The sequence below is a fragment of the Anomaloglossus baeobatrachus genome, chromosome 7 (assembly GCF_048569485.1).
Source record: "Anomaloglossus baeobatrachus isolate aAnoBae1 chromosome 7, aAnoBae1.hap1, whole genome shotgun sequence".
Lineage (NCBI taxonomy): Eukaryota > Metazoa > Chordata > Amphibia > Anura > Aromobatidae > Anomaloglossus > Anomaloglossus baeobatrachus.
Genome location: NC_134359.1, coordinates 198593109 through 198610288, shown reverse-complemented (window position 1 = coordinate 198610288; position 17180 = coordinate 198593109). Strand labels below are relative to the sequence as shown.

Sequence of the window (17180 nt, the reverse complement as noted above, 5' to 3'; positions counted from 1 at the left end):
TTTGCTTTTTCACTGAAGGTTTTAAGTTGGCCTCTAACGGAGTGGGCCTTATCTCTTCTCCTTCATTGTCTGGTGTCTGGAGTTGGACTAATGCAAACCTTACCAGCCATAAACCAATGCTCAATCTGGCAAAATAAAACCCACCGTTTTCATTTGGCATGCCTTATGCCATCCTACATCGGATGACGTCTTCTCTTTTTTATGCACTTAGACAGCACAGATTTATGATTCCTTCATTGCACTATCTCAGAGATTTGAGAAGGTCAAATATCCACCGCCTGGGTTGAAAATGGAACTAAGCCTTTCAACACGGAAGAAGGAGATTAAACCGACGAGGATGGGATTCGAACCCATGCATGCAGAGCACAATGGATTAGCAGTCCATCGCCTTAACCACTCGGCCACCTCGTCTACATGAGAAACCTGAAATCAGGTGATATGATCTGATGAGGATATTGACTAGTCTGTGCAATTGAGCTAAAGATTGTGTATCGGTCTCTGGCAAAATGGAGCTTATCACATCTCCTACACTGGATAATGAAAAGAGTTAGACTAGCTCAAACCATATCAGAAATGAGCTAATGCTCAGGGTTTTAATAACAGTATTTTTACTGAAGATTGAATGTCGTGTCTGTATTGAAGCCCTGAAAATTGGTTTATCCCAGATAGCATTTGCATTAGTTTGTCTCTAGACATCAGATGACACTGAAGAAGATCAGAAAAGGCCACTCTACCAGAAGCTGCTTTACTATCGGTCAGTAGGAAAAGAGGTGCTGTGGCTTAGTTGGTTAAAGCGCCTGTCTAGTAAACAGGAGATCCTGAGTTCGAATCTCAGCAGTGCCTTCTTTTCATAGTCTCGGTATAGAAGTTTCGATTTTTAAAGGGCACCTTTCATAGTGAGAGACTAATGTCAAATTTGTCTTTCTCACATCTCTGAGATAGTTGAATGAAGGAATTATAAATATGTGCTGTCTAAGTGCTCAGAAGGAAGAAGATGTCATGCGATGTAGGATGGCACCAAGCATGCCAAATAAAAACAGTGGTTTTCTTTTGCCAGATTGAAATGCTTCCATGCGCATCTCTCCCTGCTAGAAAAGTTTGATAGCAGTCTTCTTGAACAGTGAAAGGGCAAGAAAACAACAAGAACAAAGATGGAAGTCAAAACCATGCATAAACAGCTCAATCCATAGACTGTATTGTTAATGCATCACCTGAACTTCACAGCCAACTTCTCTGCCCAAAAACGTAGAAACCAGACCATAAGATCTGAAGAGCATTTTGATGAGTCTTTGCTTTTTCACTGAAGGTTTTAAGTTGGCCTCTAACGGAGTGGGCCTTATCTCTTCTCCTTCATTGTCTGGTGTCTGGAGTTGGACTAATGCAAACCTTACCAGCCATAAACCAATGCTCAATCTGGCAAAATAAAACCCACCGTTTTCATTTGGCATGCCTTATGCCATCCTACATCGGATGACGTCTTCTCTTTTTTATGCACTTAGACAGCACAGATTTATGATTCCTTCATTGCACTATCTCAGAGATTTGAGAAGGTCAAATATCCACCGCCTGGGTTGAAAATGGAACTAAGCCTTTCAACACGGAAGAAGGAGATTAAACCGACGAGGATGGGATTCGAACCCATGCATGCAGAGCACAATGGATTAGCAGTCCATCGCCTTAACCACTCGGCCACCTCGTCTACATGAGAAACCTGAAATCAGGTGATATGATCTGATGAGGATATTGACTAGTCTGTGCAATTGAGCTAAAGATTGTGTATCGGCCTCTGGCAAAATGGAGCTTATCACATCTCCTACACTGGATAATGAAAAGAGTTAGACTAGCTCAAACCATATCAGAAATGAGCTAATGCTCAGGGTTTTAATAACAGTATTTTTACTGAAGATTGAATGTCGTGTCTGTATTGAAGCCCTGAAAATTGGTTTATCCCAGATAGCATTTGCATTAGTTTGTCTCTAGACATCAGATGACACTGAAGAAGATCAGAAAAGGCCACTCTACCAGAAGCTGCTTTACTATCGGTCAGTAGGAAAAGAGGTGCTGTGGCTTAGTTGGTTAAAGCGCCTGTCTAGTAAACAGGAGATCCTGAGTTCGAATCTCAGCAGTGCCTTCTTTTCATAGTCTCGGTATAGAAGTTTCGATTTTTAAAGGGCACCTTTCATAGTGAGAGACTAATGTCAAATTTGTCTTTCTCACATCTCTGAGATAGTTGAATGAAGGAATTATAAATATGTGCTGTCTAAGTGCTCAGAAGGAAGAAGATGTCATGCGATGTAGGATGGCACCAAGCATGCCAAATAAAAACAGTGGTTTTCTTTTGCCAGATTGAAATGCTTCCATGCGCATCTCTCCCTGCTAGAAAAGTTTGATAGCAGTCTTCTTGAACAGTGAAAGGGCAAGAAAACAACAAGAACAAAGATGGAAGTCAAAACCATGCATAAACAGCTCAATCCATAGACTGTATTGTTAATGCATCACCTGAACTTCACAGCCAACTTCTCTGCCCAAAAACGTAGAAACCAGACCATAAGATCTGAAGAGCATTTTGATGAGTCTTTGCTTTTTCACTGAAGGTTTTAAGTTGGCCTCTAACGGAGTGGGCCTTATCTCTTCTCCTTCATTGTCTGGTGTCTGGAGTTGGACTAATGCAAACCTTACCAGCCATAAACCAATGCTCAATCTGGCAAAATAAAACCCACCGTTTTCATTTGGCATGCCTTATGCCATCCTACATCGGATGACGTCTTCTCTTTTTTATGCACTTAGACAGCACAGATTTATGATTCCTTCATTGCACTATCTCAGAGATTTGAGAAGGTCAAATATCCACCGCCTGGGTTGAAAATGGAACTAAGCCTTTCAACACGGAAGAAGGAGATTAAACCGACGAGGATGGGATTCGAACCCATGCATGCAGAGCACAATGGATTAGCAGTCCATCGCCTTAACCACTCGGCCACCTCGTCTACATGAGAAACCTGAAATCAGGTGATATGATCTGATGAGGATATTGACTAGTCTGTGCAATTGAGCTAAAGATTGTGTATCGGCCTCTGGCAAAATGGAGCTTATCACATCTCCTACACTGGATAATGAAAAGAGTTAGACTAGCTCAAACCATATCAGAAATGAGCTAATGCTCAGGGTTTTAATAACAGTATTTTTACTGAAGATTGAATGTCGTGTCTGTATTGAAGCCCTGAAAATTGGTTTATCCCAGATAGCATTTGCATTAGTTTGTCTCTAGACATCAGATGACACTGAAGAAGATCAGAAAAGGCCACTCTACCAGAAGCTGCTTTACTATCGGTCAGTAGGAAAAGAGGTGCTGTGGCTTAGTTGGTTAAAGCGCCTGTCTAGTAAACAGGAGATCCTGAGTTCGAATCTCAGCAGTGCCTTCTTTTCATAGTCTCGGTATAGAAGTTTCGATTTTTAAAGGGCACCTTTCATAGTGAGAGACTAATGTCAAATTTGTCTTTCTCACATCTCTGAGATAGTTGAATGAAGGAATTATAAATATGTGCTGTCTAAGTGCTCAGAAGGAAGAAGATGTCATGCGATGTAGGATGGCACCAAGCATGCCAAATAAAAACAGTGGTTTTCTTTTGCCAGATTGAAATGCTTCCATGCGCATCTCTCCCTGCTAGAAAAGTTTGATAGCAGTCTTCTTGAACAGTGAAAGGGCAAGAAAACAACAAGAACAAAGATGGAAGTCAAAACCATGCATAAACAGCTCAATCCATAGACTGTATTGTTAATGCATCACCTGAACTTCACAGCCAACTTCTCTGCCCAAAAACGTAGAAACCAGACCATAAGATCTGAAGAGCATTTTGATGAGTCTTTGCTTTTTCACTGAAGGTTTTAAGTTGGCCTCTAACGGAGTGGGCCTTATCTCTTCTCCTTCATTGTCTGGTGTCTGGAGTTGGACTAATGCAAACCTTACCAGCCATAAACCAATGCTCAATCTGGCAAAATAAAACCCACCGTTTTCATTTGGCATGCCTTATGCCATCCTACATCGGATGACGTCTTCTCTTTTTTATGCACTTAGACAGCACAGATTTATGATTCCTTCATTGCACTATCTCAGAGATTTGAGAAGGTCAAATATCCACCGCCTGGGTTGAAAATGGAACTAAGCCTTTCAACACGGAAGAAGGAGATTAAACCGACGAGGATGGGATTCGAACCCATGCATGCAGAGCACAATGGATTAGCAGTCCATCGCCTTAACCACTCGGCCACCTCGTCTACATGAGAAACCTGAAATCAGGTGATATGATCTGATGAGGATATTGACTAGTCTGTGCAATTGAGCTAAAGATTGTGTATCGGCCTCTGGCAAAATGGAGCTTATCACATCTCCTACACTGGATAATGAAAAGAGTTAGACTAGCTCAAACCATATCAGAAATGAGCTAATGCTCAGGGTTTTAATAACAGTATTTTTACTGAAGATTGAATGTCGTGTCTGTATTGAAGCCCTGAAAATTGGTTTATCCCAGATAGCATTTGCATTAGTTTGTCTCTAGACATCAGATGACACTGAAGAAGATCAGAAAAGGCCACTCTACCAGAAGCTGCTTTACTATCGGTCAGTAGGAAAAGAGGTGCTGTGGCTTAGTTGGTTAAAGCGCCTGTCTAGTAAACAGGAGATCCTGAGTTCGAATCTCAGCAGTGCCTTCTTTTCATAGTCTCGGTATAGAAGTTTCGATTTTTAAAGGGCACCTTTCATAGTGAGAGACTAATGTCAAATTTGTCTTTCTCACATCTCTGAGATAGTTGAATGAAGGAATTATAAATATGTGCTGTCTAAGTGCTCAGAAGGAAGAAGATGTCATGCGATGTAGGATGGCACCAAGCATGCCAAATAAAAACAGTGGTTTTCTTTTGCCAGATTGAAATGCTTCCATGCGCATCTCTCCCTGCTAGAAAAGTTTGATAGCAGTCTTCTTGAACAGTGAAAGGGCAAGAAAACAACAAGAACAAAGATGGAAGTCAAAACCATGCATAAACAGCTCAATCCATAGACTGTATTGTTAATGCATCACCTGAACTTCACAGCCAACTTCTCTGCCCAAAAACGTAGAAACCAGACCATAAGATCTGAAGAGCATTTTGATGAGTCTTTGCTTTTTCACTGAAGGTTTTAAGTTGGCCTCTAACGGAGTGGGCCTTATCTCTTCTCCTTCATTGTCTGGTGTCTGGAGTTGGACTAATGCAAACCTTACCAGCCATAAACCAATGCTCAATCTGGCAAAATAAAACCCACCGTTTTCATTTGGCATGCCTTATGCCATCCTACATCGGATGACGTCTTCTCTTTTTTATGCACTTAGACAGCACAGATTTATGATTCCTTCATTGCACTATCTCAGAGATTTGAGAAGGTCAAATATCCACCGCCTGGGTTGAAAATGGAACTAAGCCTTTCAACACGGAAGAAGGAGATTAAACCGACGAGGATGGGATTCGAACCCATGCATGCAGAGCACAATGGATTAGCAGTCCATCGCCTTAACCACTCGGCCACCTCGTCTACATGAGAAACCTGAAATCAGGTGATATGATCTGATGAGGATATTGACTAGTCTGTGCAATTGAGCTAAAGATTGTGTATCGGCCTCTGGCAAAATGGAGCTTATCACATCTCCTACACTGGATAATGAAAAGAGTTAGACTAGCTCAAACCATATCAGAAATGAGCTAATGCTCAGGGTTTTAATAACAGTATTTTTACTGAAGATTGAATGTCGTGTCTGTATTGAAGCCCTGAAAATTGGTTTATCCCAGATAGCATTTGCATTAGTTTGTCTCTAGACATCAGATGACACTGAAGAAGATCAGAAAAGGCCACTCTACCAGAAGCTGCTTTACTATCGGTCAGTAGGAAAAGAGGTGCTGTGGCTTAGTTGGTTAAAGCGCCTGTCTAGTAAAAAGGAGATCCTGAGTTCGAATCTCAGCAGTGCCTTCTTTTCATAGTCTCGGTATAGAAGTTTCGATTTTTAAAGGGCACCTTTCATAGTGAGAGACTAATGTCAAATTTGTCTTTCTCACATCTCTGAGATAGTTGAATGAAGGAATTATAAATATGTGCTGTCTAAGTGCTCAGAAGGAAGAAGATGTCATGCGATGTAGGATGGCACCAAGCATGCCAAATAAAAACAGTGGTTTTCTTTTGCCAGATTGAAATGCTTCCATGCGCATCTCTCCCTGCTAGAAAAGTTTGATAGCAGTCTTCTTGAACAGTGAAAGGGCAAGAAAACAACAAGAACAAAGATGGAAGTCAAAACCATGCATAAACAGCTCAATCCATAGACTGTATTGTTAATGCATCACCTGAACTTCACAGCCAACTTCTCTGCCCAAAAACGTAGAAACCAGACCATAAGATCTGAAGAGCATTTTGATGAGTCTTTGCTTTTTCACTGAAGGTTTTAAGTTGGCCTCTAACGGAGTGGGCCTTATCTCTTCTCCTTCATTGTCTGGTGTCTGGAGTTGGACTAATGCAAACCTTACCAGCCATAAACCAATGCTCAATCTGGCAAAATAAAACCCACCGTTTTCATTTGGCATGCCTTATGCCATCCTACATCGGATGACGTCTTCTCTTTTTTATGCACTTAGACAGCACAGATTTATGATTCCTTCATTGCACTATCTCAGAGATTTGAGAAGGTCAAATATCCACCGCCTGGGTTGAAAATGGAACTAAGCCTTTCAACACGGAAGAAGGAGATTAAACCGACGAGGATGGGATTCGAACCCATGCATGCAGAGCACAATGGATTAGCAGTCCATCGCCTTAACCACTCGGCCACCTCGTCTACATGAGAAACCTGAAATCAGGTGATATGATCTGATGAGGATATTGACTAGTCTGTGCAATTGAGCTAAAGATTGTGTATCGGCCTCTGGCAAAATGGAGCTTATCACATCTCCTACACTGGATAATGAAAAGAGTTAGACTAGCTCAAACCATATCAGAAATGAGCTAATGCTCAGGGTTTTAATAACAGTATTTTTACTGAAGATTGAATGTCGTGTCTGTATTGAAGCCCTGAAAATTGGTTTATCCCAGATAGCATTTGCATTAGTTTGTCTCTAGACATCAGATGACACTGAAGAAGATCAGAAAAGGCCACTCTACCAGAAGCTGCTTTACTATCGGTCAGTAGGAAAAGAGGTGCTGTGGCTTAGTTGGTTAAAGCGCCTGTCTAGTAAACAGGAGATCCTGAGTTCGAATCTCAGCAGTGCCTTCTTTTCATAGTCTCGGTATAGAAGTTTCGATTTTTAAAGGGCACCTTTCATAGTGAGAGACTAATGTCAAATTTGTCTTTCTCACATCTCTGAGATAGTTGAATGAAGGAATTATAAATATGTGCTGTCTAAGTGCTCAGAAGGAAGAAGATGTCATGCGATGTAGGATGGCACCAAGCATGCCAAATAAAAACAGTGGTTTTCTTTTGCCAGATTGAAATGCTTCCATGCGCATCTCTCCCTGCTAGAAAAGTTTGATAGCAGTCTTCTTGAACAGTGAAAGGGCAAGAAAACAACAAGAACAAAGATGGAAGTCAAAACCATGCATAAACAGCTCAATCCATAGACTGTATTGTTAATGCATCACCTGAACTTCACAGCCAACTTCTCTGCCCAAAAACGTAGAAACCAGACCATAAGATCTGAAGAGCATTTTGATGAGTCTTTGCTTTTTCACTGAAGGTTTTAAGTTGGCCTCTAACGGAGTGGGCCTTATCTCTTCTCCTTCATTGTCTGGTGTCTGGAGTTGGACTAATGCAAACCTTACCAGCCATAAACCAATGCTCAATCTGGCAAAATAAAACCCACCGTTTTCATTTGGCATGCCTTATGCCATCCTACATCGGATGACGTCTTCTCTTTTTTATGCACTTAGACAGCACAGATTTATGATTCCTTCATTGCACTATCTCAGAGATTTGAGAAGGTCAAATATCCACCGCCTGGGTTGAAAATGGAACTAAGCCTTTCAACACGGAAGAAGGAGATTAAACCGACGAGGATGGGATTCGAACCCATGCATGCAGAGCACAATGGATTAGCAGTCCATCGCCTTAACCACTCGGCCACCTCGTCTACATGAGAAACCTGAAATCAGGTGATATGATCTGATGAGGATATTGACTAGTCTGTGCAATTGAGCTAAAGATTGTGTATCGGCCTCTGGCAAAATGGAGCTTATCACATCTCCTACACTGGATAATGAAAAGAGTTAGACTAGCTCAAACCATATCAGAAATGAGCTAATGCTCAGGGTTTTAATAACAGTATTTTTACTGAAGATTGAATGTCGTGTCTGTATTGAAGCCCTGAAAATTGGTTTATCCCAGATAGCATTTGCATTAGTTTGTCTCTAGACATCAGATGACACTGAAGAAGATCAGAAAAGGCCACTCTACCAGAAGCTGCTTTACTATCGGTCAGTAGGAAAAGAGGTGCTGTGGCTTAGTTGGTTAAAGCGCCTGTCTAGTAAACAGGAGATCCTGAGTTCGAATCTCAGCAGTGCCTTCTTTTCATAGTCTCGGTATAGAAGTTTCGATTTTTAAAGGGCACCTTTCATAGTGAGAGACTAATGTCAAATTTGTCTTTCTCACATCTCTGAGATAGTTGAATGAAGGAATTATAAATATGTGCTGTCTAAGTGCTCAGAAGGAAGAAGATGTCATGCGATGTAGGATGGCACCAAGCATGCCAAATAAAAACAGTGGTTTTCTTTTGCCAGATTGAAATGCTTCCATGCGCATCTCTCCCTGCTAGAAAAGTTTGATAGCAGTCTTCTTGAACAGTGAAAGGGCAAGAAAACAACAAGAACAAAGATGGAAGTCAAAACCATGCATAAACAGCTCAATCCATAGACTGTATTGTTAATGCATCACCTGAACTTCACAGCCAACTTCTCTGCCCAAAAACGTAGAAACCAGACCATAAGATCTGAAGAGCATTTTGATGAGTCTTTGCTTTTTCACTGAAGGTTTTAAGTTGGCCTCTAACGGAGTGGGCCTTATCTCTTCTCCTTCATTGTCTGGTGTCTGGAGTTGGACTAATGCAAACCTTACCAGCCATAAACCAATGCTCAATCTGGCAAAGGAAAACCCACCGTTTTCATTTGGCATGCCTGATGCCATCCTACATCGGATGACGTCTTCTCTTTTTTATGCACTTAGACAGCACAGATTTATGATTCCTTCATTGCACTATCTCAGAGATTTGAGAAGGTCAAATATCCACCGCCTGGGTTGAAAATGGAACTAAGCCTTTCAACACGGAAGAAGGAGATTAAACCGACGAGGATGGGATTCGAACCCATGCATGCAGAGCACAATGGATTAGCAGTCCATCGCCTTAACCACTCGGCCACCTCGTCTACATGAGAAACCTGAAATCAGGTGATATGATCTGATGAGGATATTGACTAGTCTGTGCAATTGAGCTAAAGATTGTGTATCGGCCTCTGGCAAAATGGAGCTTATCACATCTCCTACACTGGATAATGAAAAGAGTTAGACTAGCTCAAACCATATCAGAAATGAGCTAATGCTCAGGGTTTTAATAACAGTATTTTTACTGAAGATTGAATGTCGTGTCTGTATTGAAGCCCTGAAAATTGGTTTATCCCAGATAGCATTTGCATTAGTTTGTCTCTAGACATCAGATGACACTGAAGAAGATCAGAAAAGGCCACTCTACCAGAAGCTGCTTTACTATCGATCAGTAGGAAAAGAGGTGCTGTGGCTTAGTTGGTTAAAGCGCCTGTCTAGTAAACAGGAGATCCTGAGTTCGAATCTCAGCAGTGCCTTCTTTTCATAGTCTCGGTATAGAAGTTTCGATTTTTAAAGGGCACCTTTCATAGTGAGAGACTAATGTCAAATTTGTCTTTCTCACATCTCTGAGATAGTTGAATGAAGGAATTATAAATATGTGCTGTCTAAGTGCTCAGAAGGAAGAAGATGTCATGCGATGTAGGATGGCACCAAGCATGCCAAATAAAAACAGTGGTTTTCTTTTGCCAGATTGAAATGCTTCCATGCGCATCTCTCCCTGCTAGAAAAGTTTGATAGCAGTCTTCTTGAACAGTGAAAGGGCAAGAAAACAACAAGAACAAAGATGGAAGTCAAAACCATGCATAAACAGCTCAATCCATAGACTGTATTGTTAATGCATCACCTGAACTTCACAGCCAACTTCTCTGCCCAAAAACGTAGAAACCAGACCATAAGATCTGAAGAGCATTTTGATGAGTCTTTGCTTTTTCACTGAAGGTTTTAAGTTGGCCTCTAACGGAGTGGGCCTTATCTCTTCTCCTTCATTGTCTGGTGTCTGGAGTTGGACTAATGCAAACCTTACCAGCCATAAACCAATGCTCAATCTGGCAAAATAAAACCCACCGTTTTCATTTGGCATGCCTTATGCCATCCTACATCGGATGACGTCTTCTCTTTTTTATGCACTTAGACAGCACAGATTTATGATTCCTTCATTGCACTATCTCAGAGATTTGAGAAGGTCAAATATCCACCGCCTGGGTTGAAAATGGAACTAAGCCTTTCAACACGGAAGAAGGAGATTAAACCGACGAGGATGGGATTCGAACCCATGCATGCAGAGCACAATGGATTAGCAGTCCATCGCCTTAACCACTCGGCCACCTCGTCTACATGAGAAACCTGAAATCAGGTGATATGATCTGATGAGGATATTGACTAGTCTGTGCAATTGAGCTAAAGATTGTGTATCGGCCTCTGGCAAAATGGAGCTTATCACATCTCCTACACTGGATAATGAAAAGAGTTAGACTAGCTCAAACCATATCAGAAATGAGCTAATGCTCAGGGTTTTAATAACAGTATTTTTACTGAAGATTGAATGTCGTGTCTGTATTGAAGCCCTGAAAATTGGTTTATCCCAGATAGCATTTGCATTAGTTTGTCTCTAGACATCAGATGACACTGAAGAAGATCAGAAAAGGCCACTCTACCAGAAGCTGCTTTACTATCGGTCAGTAGGAAAAGAGGTGCTGTGGCTTAGTTGGTTAAAGCGCCTGTCTAGTAAACAGGAGATCCTGAGTTCGAATCTCAGCAGTGCCTTCTTTTCATAGTCTCGGTATAGAAGTTTCGATTTTTAAAGGGCACCTTTCATAGTGAGAGACTAATGTCAAATTTGTCTTTCTCACATCTCTGAGATAGTTGAATGAAGGAATTATAAATATGTGCTGTCTAAGTGCTCAGAAGGAAGAAGATGTCATGCGATGTAGGATGGCACCAAGCATGCCAAATAAAAACAGTGGTTTTCTTTTGCCAGATTGAAATGCTTCCATGCGCATCTCTCCCTGCTAGAAAAGTTTGATAGCAGTCTTCTTGAACAGTGAAAGGGCAAGAAAACAACAAGAACAAAGATGGAAGTCAAAACCATGCATAAACAGCTCAATCCATAGACTGTATTGTTAATGCATCACCTGAACTTCACAGCCAACTTCTCTGCCCAAAAACGTAGAAACCAGACCATAAGATCTGAAGAGCATTTTGATGAGTCTTTGCTTTTTCACTGAAGGTTTTAAGTTGGCCTCTAACGGAGTGGGCCTTATCTCTTCTCCTTCATTGTCTGGTGTCTGGAGTTGGACTAATGCAAACCTTACCAGCCATAAACCAATGCTCAATCTGGCAAAATAAAACCCACCGTTTTCATTTGGCATGCCTTATGCCATCCTACATCGGATGACGTCTTCTCTTTTTTATGCACTTAGACAGCACAGATTTATGATTCCTTCATTGCACTATCTCCGAGATTTGAGAAGGTCAAATATCCACCGCCTGGGTTGAAAATGGAACTAAGCCTTTCAGCACGGAAGAAGGAGATTAAACCGACGAGGATGGGATTCGAACCCATGCATGCAGAGCACAATGGATTAGCAGTCCATCGCCTTAACCACTCGGCCACCTCGTCTACATGAGAAACCTGAAATCAGGTGATATGATCTGATGAGGATATTGACTAGTCTGTGCAATTGAGCTAAAGATTGTGTATCGGCCTCTGGCAAAATGGAGCTTATCACATCTCCTACACTGGATAATGAAAAGAGTTAGACTAGCTCAAACCATATCAGAAATGAGCTAATGCTCAGGGTTTTAATAACAGTATTTTTACTGAAGATTGAATGTCGTGTCTGTATTGAAGCCCTGAAAATTGGTTTATCCCAGATAGCATTTGCATTAGTTTGTCTCTAGACATCAGATGACACTGAAGAAGATCAGAAAAGGCCACTCTACCAGAAGCTGCTTTACTATCGGTCAGTAGGAAAAGAGGTGCTGTGGCTTAGTTGGTTAAAGCGCCTGTCTAGTAAACAGGAGATCCTGAGTTCGAATCTCAGCAGTGCCTTCTTTTCATAGTCTCGGTATAGAAGTTTCGATTTTTAAAGGGCACCTTTCATAGTGAGAGACTAATGTCAAATTTGTCTTTCTCACATCTCTGAGATAGTTGAATGAAGGAATTATAAATATGTGCTGTCTAAGTGCTCAGAAGGAAGAAGATGTCATGCGATGTAGGATGGCACCAAGCATGCCAAATAAAAACAGTGGTTTTCTTTTGCCAGATTGAAATGCTTCCATGCGCATCTCTCCCTGCTAGAAAAGTTTGATAGCAGTCTTCTTGAACAGTGAAAGGGCAAGAAAACAACAAGAACAAAGATGGAAGTCAAAACCATGCATAAACAGCTCAATCCATAGACTGTATTGTTAATGCATCACCTGAACTTCACAGCCAACTTCTCTGCCCAAAAACGTAGAAACCAGACCATAAGATCTGAAGAGCATTTTGATGAGTCTTTGCTTTTTCACTGAAGGTTTTAAGTTGGCCTCTAACGGAGTGGGCCTTATCTCTTCTCCTTCATTGTCTGGTGTCTGGAGTTGGACTAATGCAAACCTTACCAGCCATAAACCAATGCTCAATCTGGCAAAATAAAACCCACCGTTTTCATTTGGCATGCCTTATGCCATCCTACATCGGATGACGTCTTCTCTTTTTTATGCACTTAGACAGCACAGATTTATGATTCCTTCATTGCACTATCTCAGAGATTTGAGAAGGTCAAATATCCACCGCCTGGGTTGAAAATGGAACTAAGCCTTTCAACACGGAAGAAGGAGATTAAACCGACGAGGATGGGATTCGAACCCATGCATGCAGAGCACAATGGATTAGCAGTCCATCGCCTTAACCACTCGGCCACCTCGTCTACATGAGAAACCTGAAATCAGGTGATATGATCTGATGAGGATATTGACTAGTCTGTGCAATTGAGCTAAAGATTGTGTATCGGCCTCTGGCAAAATGGAGCTTATCACATCTCCTACACTGGATAATGAAAAGAGTTAGACTAGCTCAAACCATATCAGAAATGAGCTAATGCTCAGGGTTTTAATAACAGTATTTTTACTGAAGATTGAATGTCGTGTCTGTATTGAAGCCCTGAAAATTGGTTTATCCCAGATAGCATTTGCATTAGTTTGTCTCTAGACATCAGATGACACTGAAGAAGATCAGAAAAGGCCACTCTACCAGAAGCTGCTTTACTATCGGTCAGTAGGAAAAGAGGTGCTGTGGCTTAGTTGGTTAAAGCGCCTGTCTAGTAAACAGGAGATCCTGAGTTCGAATCTCAGCAGTGCCTTCTTTTCATAGTCTCGGTATAGAAGTTTCGATTTTTAAAGGGCACCTTTCATAGTGAGAGACTAATGTCAAATTTGTCTTTCTCACATCTCTGAGATAGTTGAATGAAGGAATTATAAATATGTGCTGTCTAAGTGCTCAGAAGGAAGAAGATGTCATGCGATGTAGGATGGCACCAAGCATGCCAAATAAAAACAGTGGTTTTCTTTTGCCAGATTGAAATGCTTCCATGCGCATCTCTCCCTGCTAGAAAAGTTTGATAGCAGTCTTCTTGAACAGTGAAAGGGCAAGAAAACAACAAGAACAAAGATGGAAGTCAAAACCATGCATAAACAGCTCAATCCATAGACTGTATTGTTAATGCATCACCTGAACTTCACAGCCAACTTCTCTGCCCAAAAACGTAGAAACCAGACCATAAGATCTGAAGAGCATTTTGATGAGTCTTTGCTTTTTCACTGAAGGTTTTAAGTTGGCCTCTAACGGAGTGGGCCTTATCTCTTCTCCTTCATTGTCTGGTGTCTGGAGTTGGACTAATGCAAACCTTACCAGCCATAAACCAATGCTCAATCTGGCAAAGGAAAACCCACCGTTTTCATTTGGCATGCCTGATGCCATCCTACATCGGATGACGTCTTCTCTTTTTTATGCACTTAGACAGCACAGATTTATGATTCCTTCATTGCACTATCTCAGAGATTTGAGAAGGTCAAATATCCACCGCCTGGGTTGAAAATGGAACTAAGCCTTTCAACACGGAAGAAGGAGATTAAACCGACGAGGATGGGATTCGAACCCATGCATGCAGAGCACAATGGATTAGCAGTCCATCGCCTTAACCACTCGGCCACCTCGTCTACATGAGAAACCTGAAATCAGGTGATATGATCTGATGAGGATATTGACTAGTCTGTGCAATTGAGCTAAAGATTGTGTATCGGCCTCTGGCAAAATGGAGCTTATCACATCTCCTACACTGGATAATGAAAAGAGTTAGACTAGCTCAAACCATATCAGAAATGAGCTAATGCTCAGGGTTTTAATAACAGTATTTTTACTGAAGATTGAATGTCGTGTCTGTATTGAAGCCCTGAAAATTGGTTTATCCCAGATAGCATTTGCATTAGTTTGTCTCTAGACATCAGATGACACTGAAGAAGATCAGAAAAGGCCACTCTACCAGAAGCTGCTTTACTATCGATCAGTAGGAAAAGAGGTGCTGTGGCTTAGTTGGTTAAAGCGCCTGTCTAGTAAACAGGAGATCCTGAGTTCGAATCTCAGCAGTGCCTTCTTTTCATAGTCTCGGTATAGAAGTTTCGATTTTTAAAGGGCACCTTTCATAGTGAGAGACTAATGTCAAATTTGTCTTTCTCACATCTCTGAGATAGTTGAATGAAGGAATTATAAATATGTGCTGTCTAAGTGCTCAGAAGGAAGAAGATGTCATGCGATGTAGGATGGCACCAAGCATGCCAAATAAAAACAGTGGTTTTCTTTTGCCAGATTGAAATGCTTCCATGCGCATCTCTCCCTGCTAGAAAAGTTTGATAGCAGTCTTCTTGAACAGTGAAAGGGCAAGAAAACAACAAGAACAAAGATGGAAGTCAAAACCATGCATAAACAGCTCAATCCATAGACTGTATTGTTAATGCATCACCTGAACTTCACAGCCAACTTCTCTGCCCAAAAACGTAGAAACCAGACCATAAGATCTGAAGAGCATTTTGATGAGTCTTTGCTTTTTCACTGAAGGTTTTAAGTTGGCCTCTAACGGAGTGGGCCTTATCTCTTCTCCTTCATTGTCTGGTGTCTGGAGTTGGACTAATGCAAACCTTACCAGCCATAAACCAATGCTCAATCTGGCAAAATAAAACCCACCGTTTTCATTTGGCATGCCTTATGCCATCCTACATCGGATGACGTCTTCTCTTTTTTATGCACTTAGACAGCACAGATTTATGATTCCTTCATTGCACTATCTCAGAGATTTGAGAAGGTCAAATATCCACCGCCTGGGTTGAAAATGGAACTAAGCCTTTCAACACGGAAGAAGGAGATTAAACCGACGAGGATGGGATTCGAACCCATGCATGCAGAGCACAATGGATTAGCAGTCCATCGCCTTAACCACTCGGCCACCTCGTCTACATGAGAAACCTGAAATCAGGTGATATGATCTGATGAGGATATTGACTAGTCTGTGCAATTGAGCTAAAGATTGTGTATCGGCCTCTGGCAAAATGGAGCTTATCACATCTCCTACACTGGATAATGAAAAGAGTTAGACTAGCTCAAACCATATCAGAAATGAGCTAATGCTCAGGGTTTTAATAACAGTATTTTTACTGAAGATTGAATGTCGTGTCTGTATTGAAGCCCTGAAAATTGGTTTATCCCAGATAGCATTTGCATTAGTTTGTCTCTAGACATCAGATGACACTGAAGAAGATCAGAAAAGGCCACTCTACCAGAAGCTGCTTTACTATCGGTCAGTAGGAAAAGAGGTGCTGTGGCTTAGTTGGTTAAAGCGCCTGTCTAGTAAACAGGAGATCCTGAGTTCGAATCTCAGCAGTGCCTTCTTTTCATAGTCTCGGTATAGAAGTTTCAATTTTTAAAGGGCACCTTTCATAGTGAGAGACTAATGTCAAATTTGTCTTTCTCACATCTCTGAGATAGTTGAATGAAGGAATTATAAATATGTGCTGTCTAAGTGCTCAGAAGGAAGAAGATGTCATGCGATGTAGGATGGCACCAAGCATGCCAAATAAAAACAGTGGTTTTCTTTTGCCAGATTGAAATGCTTCCATGCGCATCTCTCCCTGCTAGAAAAGTTTGATAGCAGTCTTCTTGAACAGTGAAAGGGCAAGAAAACAACAAGAACAAAGATGGAAGTCAAAACCATGCATAAACAGCTCAATCCATAGACTGTATTGTTAATGCATCACCTGAACTTCACAGCCAACTTCTCTGCCCAAAAACGTAGAAACCAGACCATAAGATCTGAAGAGCATTTTGATGAGTCTTTGCTTTTTCACTGAAGGTTTTAAGTTGGCCTCTAACGGAGTGGGCCTTATCTCTTCTCCTTCATTGTCTGGTGTCTGGAGTTGGACTAATGCAAACCTTACCAGCCATAAACCAATGCTCAATCTGGCAAAATAAAACCCACCGTTTTCATTTGGCATGCCTTATGCCATCCTACATCGGATGACGTCTTCTCTTTTTTATGCACTTAGACAGCACAGATTTATGATTCCTTCATTGCACTATCTCCGAGATTTGAGAAGGTCAAATATCCACCGCCTGGGTTGAAAATGGAACTAAGCCTTTCAGCACGGAAGAAGGAGATTAAACCGACGAGGATGGGATTCGAACCCATGCATGCAGAGCACAATGGATTAGCAGTCCATCGCCTTAACCACTCGGCCACCTCGTCTACATGAGAAACCTGAAATCAGGTG

General features: G+C 41.4%; 26 non-coding genes across 26 annotated transcripts; 12 read left to right on the top strand and 14 right to left on the bottom strand.

Moving 5' to 3' along the window:
* Window positions 1-329: 329 nt before the first annotated feature.
* TRNAS-GCU (transfer RNA serine (anticodon GCU)) lies at window positions 330-411 on the bottom strand. Its single transcript has one exon. It is a non-coding gene; the product is annotated as a tRNA-Ser (tRNA).
* Window positions 412-769: 358 nt separating this feature from the next.
* Window positions 770-843, top strand: TRNAT-AGU (transfer RNA threonine (anticodon AGU)). Its single transcript has one exon. It is a non-coding gene; the product is annotated as a tRNA-Thr (tRNA).
* Window positions 844-1617: 774 nt separating this feature from the next.
* Window positions 1618-1699, bottom strand: TRNAS-GCU (transfer RNA serine (anticodon GCU)). Its single transcript has one exon. It is a non-coding gene; the product is annotated as a tRNA-Ser (tRNA).
* A 358-nt stretch (window positions 1700-2057) lies between these two features.
* On the top strand, window positions 2058-2131 carry TRNAT-AGU (transfer RNA threonine (anticodon AGU)). Its single transcript has one exon. It is a non-coding gene; the product is annotated as a tRNA-Thr (tRNA).
* Window positions 2132-2905: 774 nt separating this feature from the next.
* Window positions 2906-2987, bottom strand: TRNAS-GCU (transfer RNA serine (anticodon GCU)). The gene has a single exon. It is a non-coding gene; the product is annotated as a tRNA-Ser (tRNA).
* A 358-nt stretch (window positions 2988-3345) lies between these two features.
* TRNAT-AGU (transfer RNA threonine (anticodon AGU)) lies at window positions 3346-3419 on the top strand. Its single transcript has one exon. It is a non-coding gene; the product is annotated as a tRNA-Thr (tRNA).
* Window positions 3420-4193: 774 nt separating this feature from the next.
* TRNAS-GCU (transfer RNA serine (anticodon GCU)) lies at window positions 4194-4275 on the bottom strand. Its single transcript has one exon. It is a non-coding gene; the product is annotated as a tRNA-Ser (tRNA).
* A 358-nt stretch (window positions 4276-4633) lies between these two features.
* On the top strand, window positions 4634-4707 carry TRNAT-AGU (transfer RNA threonine (anticodon AGU)). Its single transcript has one exon. It is a non-coding gene; the product is annotated as a tRNA-Thr (tRNA).
* Window positions 4708-5481: 774 nt separating this feature from the next.
* On the bottom strand, window positions 5482-5563 carry TRNAS-GCU (transfer RNA serine (anticodon GCU)). The gene has a single exon. It is a non-coding gene; the product is annotated as a tRNA-Ser (tRNA).
* Window positions 5564-6769: 1206 nt separating this feature from the next.
* On the bottom strand, window positions 6770-6851 carry TRNAS-GCU (transfer RNA serine (anticodon GCU)). The gene has a single exon. It is a non-coding gene; the product is annotated as a tRNA-Ser (tRNA).
* Window positions 6852-7209: 358 nt separating this feature from the next.
* Window positions 7210-7283, top strand: TRNAT-AGU (transfer RNA threonine (anticodon AGU)). The gene has a single exon. It is a non-coding gene; the product is annotated as a tRNA-Thr (tRNA).
* A 774-nt stretch (window positions 7284-8057) lies between these two features.
* Window positions 8058-8139, bottom strand: TRNAS-GCU (transfer RNA serine (anticodon GCU)). The gene has a single exon. It is a non-coding gene; the product is annotated as a tRNA-Ser (tRNA).
* A 358-nt stretch (window positions 8140-8497) lies between these two features.
* On the top strand, window positions 8498-8571 carry TRNAT-AGU (transfer RNA threonine (anticodon AGU)). The gene has a single exon. It is a non-coding gene; the product is annotated as a tRNA-Thr (tRNA).
* Window positions 8572-9345: 774 nt separating this feature from the next.
* TRNAS-GCU (transfer RNA serine (anticodon GCU)) lies at window positions 9346-9427 on the bottom strand. Its single transcript has one exon. It is a non-coding gene; the product is annotated as a tRNA-Ser (tRNA).
* Window positions 9428-9785: 358 nt separating this feature from the next.
* TRNAT-AGU (transfer RNA threonine (anticodon AGU)) lies at window positions 9786-9859 on the top strand. Its single transcript has one exon. It is a non-coding gene; the product is annotated as a tRNA-Thr (tRNA).
* A 774-nt stretch (window positions 9860-10633) lies between these two features.
* Window positions 10634-10715, bottom strand: TRNAS-GCU (transfer RNA serine (anticodon GCU)). Its single transcript has one exon. It is a non-coding gene; the product is annotated as a tRNA-Ser (tRNA).
* A 358-nt stretch (window positions 10716-11073) lies between these two features.
* Window positions 11074-11147, top strand: TRNAT-AGU (transfer RNA threonine (anticodon AGU)). Its single transcript has one exon. It is a non-coding gene; the product is annotated as a tRNA-Thr (tRNA).
* A 774-nt stretch (window positions 11148-11921) lies between these two features.
* Window positions 11922-12003, bottom strand: TRNAS-GCU (transfer RNA serine (anticodon GCU)). The gene has a single exon. It is a non-coding gene; the product is annotated as a tRNA-Ser (tRNA).
* A 358-nt stretch (window positions 12004-12361) lies between these two features.
* On the top strand, window positions 12362-12435 carry TRNAT-AGU (transfer RNA threonine (anticodon AGU)). Its single transcript has one exon. It is a non-coding gene; the product is annotated as a tRNA-Thr (tRNA).
* A 774-nt stretch (window positions 12436-13209) lies between these two features.
* Window positions 13210-13291, bottom strand: TRNAS-GCU (transfer RNA serine (anticodon GCU)). Its single transcript has one exon. It is a non-coding gene; the product is annotated as a tRNA-Ser (tRNA).
* A 358-nt stretch (window positions 13292-13649) lies between these two features.
* TRNAT-AGU (transfer RNA threonine (anticodon AGU)) lies at window positions 13650-13723 on the top strand. Its single transcript has one exon. It is a non-coding gene; the product is annotated as a tRNA-Thr (tRNA).
* Window positions 13724-14497: 774 nt separating this feature from the next.
* TRNAS-GCU (transfer RNA serine (anticodon GCU)) lies at window positions 14498-14579 on the bottom strand. The gene has a single exon. It is a non-coding gene; the product is annotated as a tRNA-Ser (tRNA).
* Window positions 14580-14937: 358 nt separating this feature from the next.
* Window positions 14938-15011, top strand: TRNAT-AGU (transfer RNA threonine (anticodon AGU)). The gene has a single exon. It is a non-coding gene; the product is annotated as a tRNA-Thr (tRNA).
* Window positions 15012-15785: 774 nt separating this feature from the next.
* TRNAS-GCU (transfer RNA serine (anticodon GCU)) lies at window positions 15786-15867 on the bottom strand. The gene has a single exon. It is a non-coding gene; the product is annotated as a tRNA-Ser (tRNA).
* A 358-nt stretch (window positions 15868-16225) lies between these two features.
* On the top strand, window positions 16226-16299 carry TRNAT-AGU (transfer RNA threonine (anticodon AGU)). Its single transcript has one exon. It is a non-coding gene; the product is annotated as a tRNA-Thr (tRNA).
* Window positions 16300-17073: 774 nt separating this feature from the next.
* Window positions 17074-17155, bottom strand: TRNAS-GCU (transfer RNA serine (anticodon GCU)). Its single transcript has one exon. It is a non-coding gene; the product is annotated as a tRNA-Ser (tRNA).
* Between the last annotated feature and the right edge of the window lie 25 nt (window positions 17156-17180).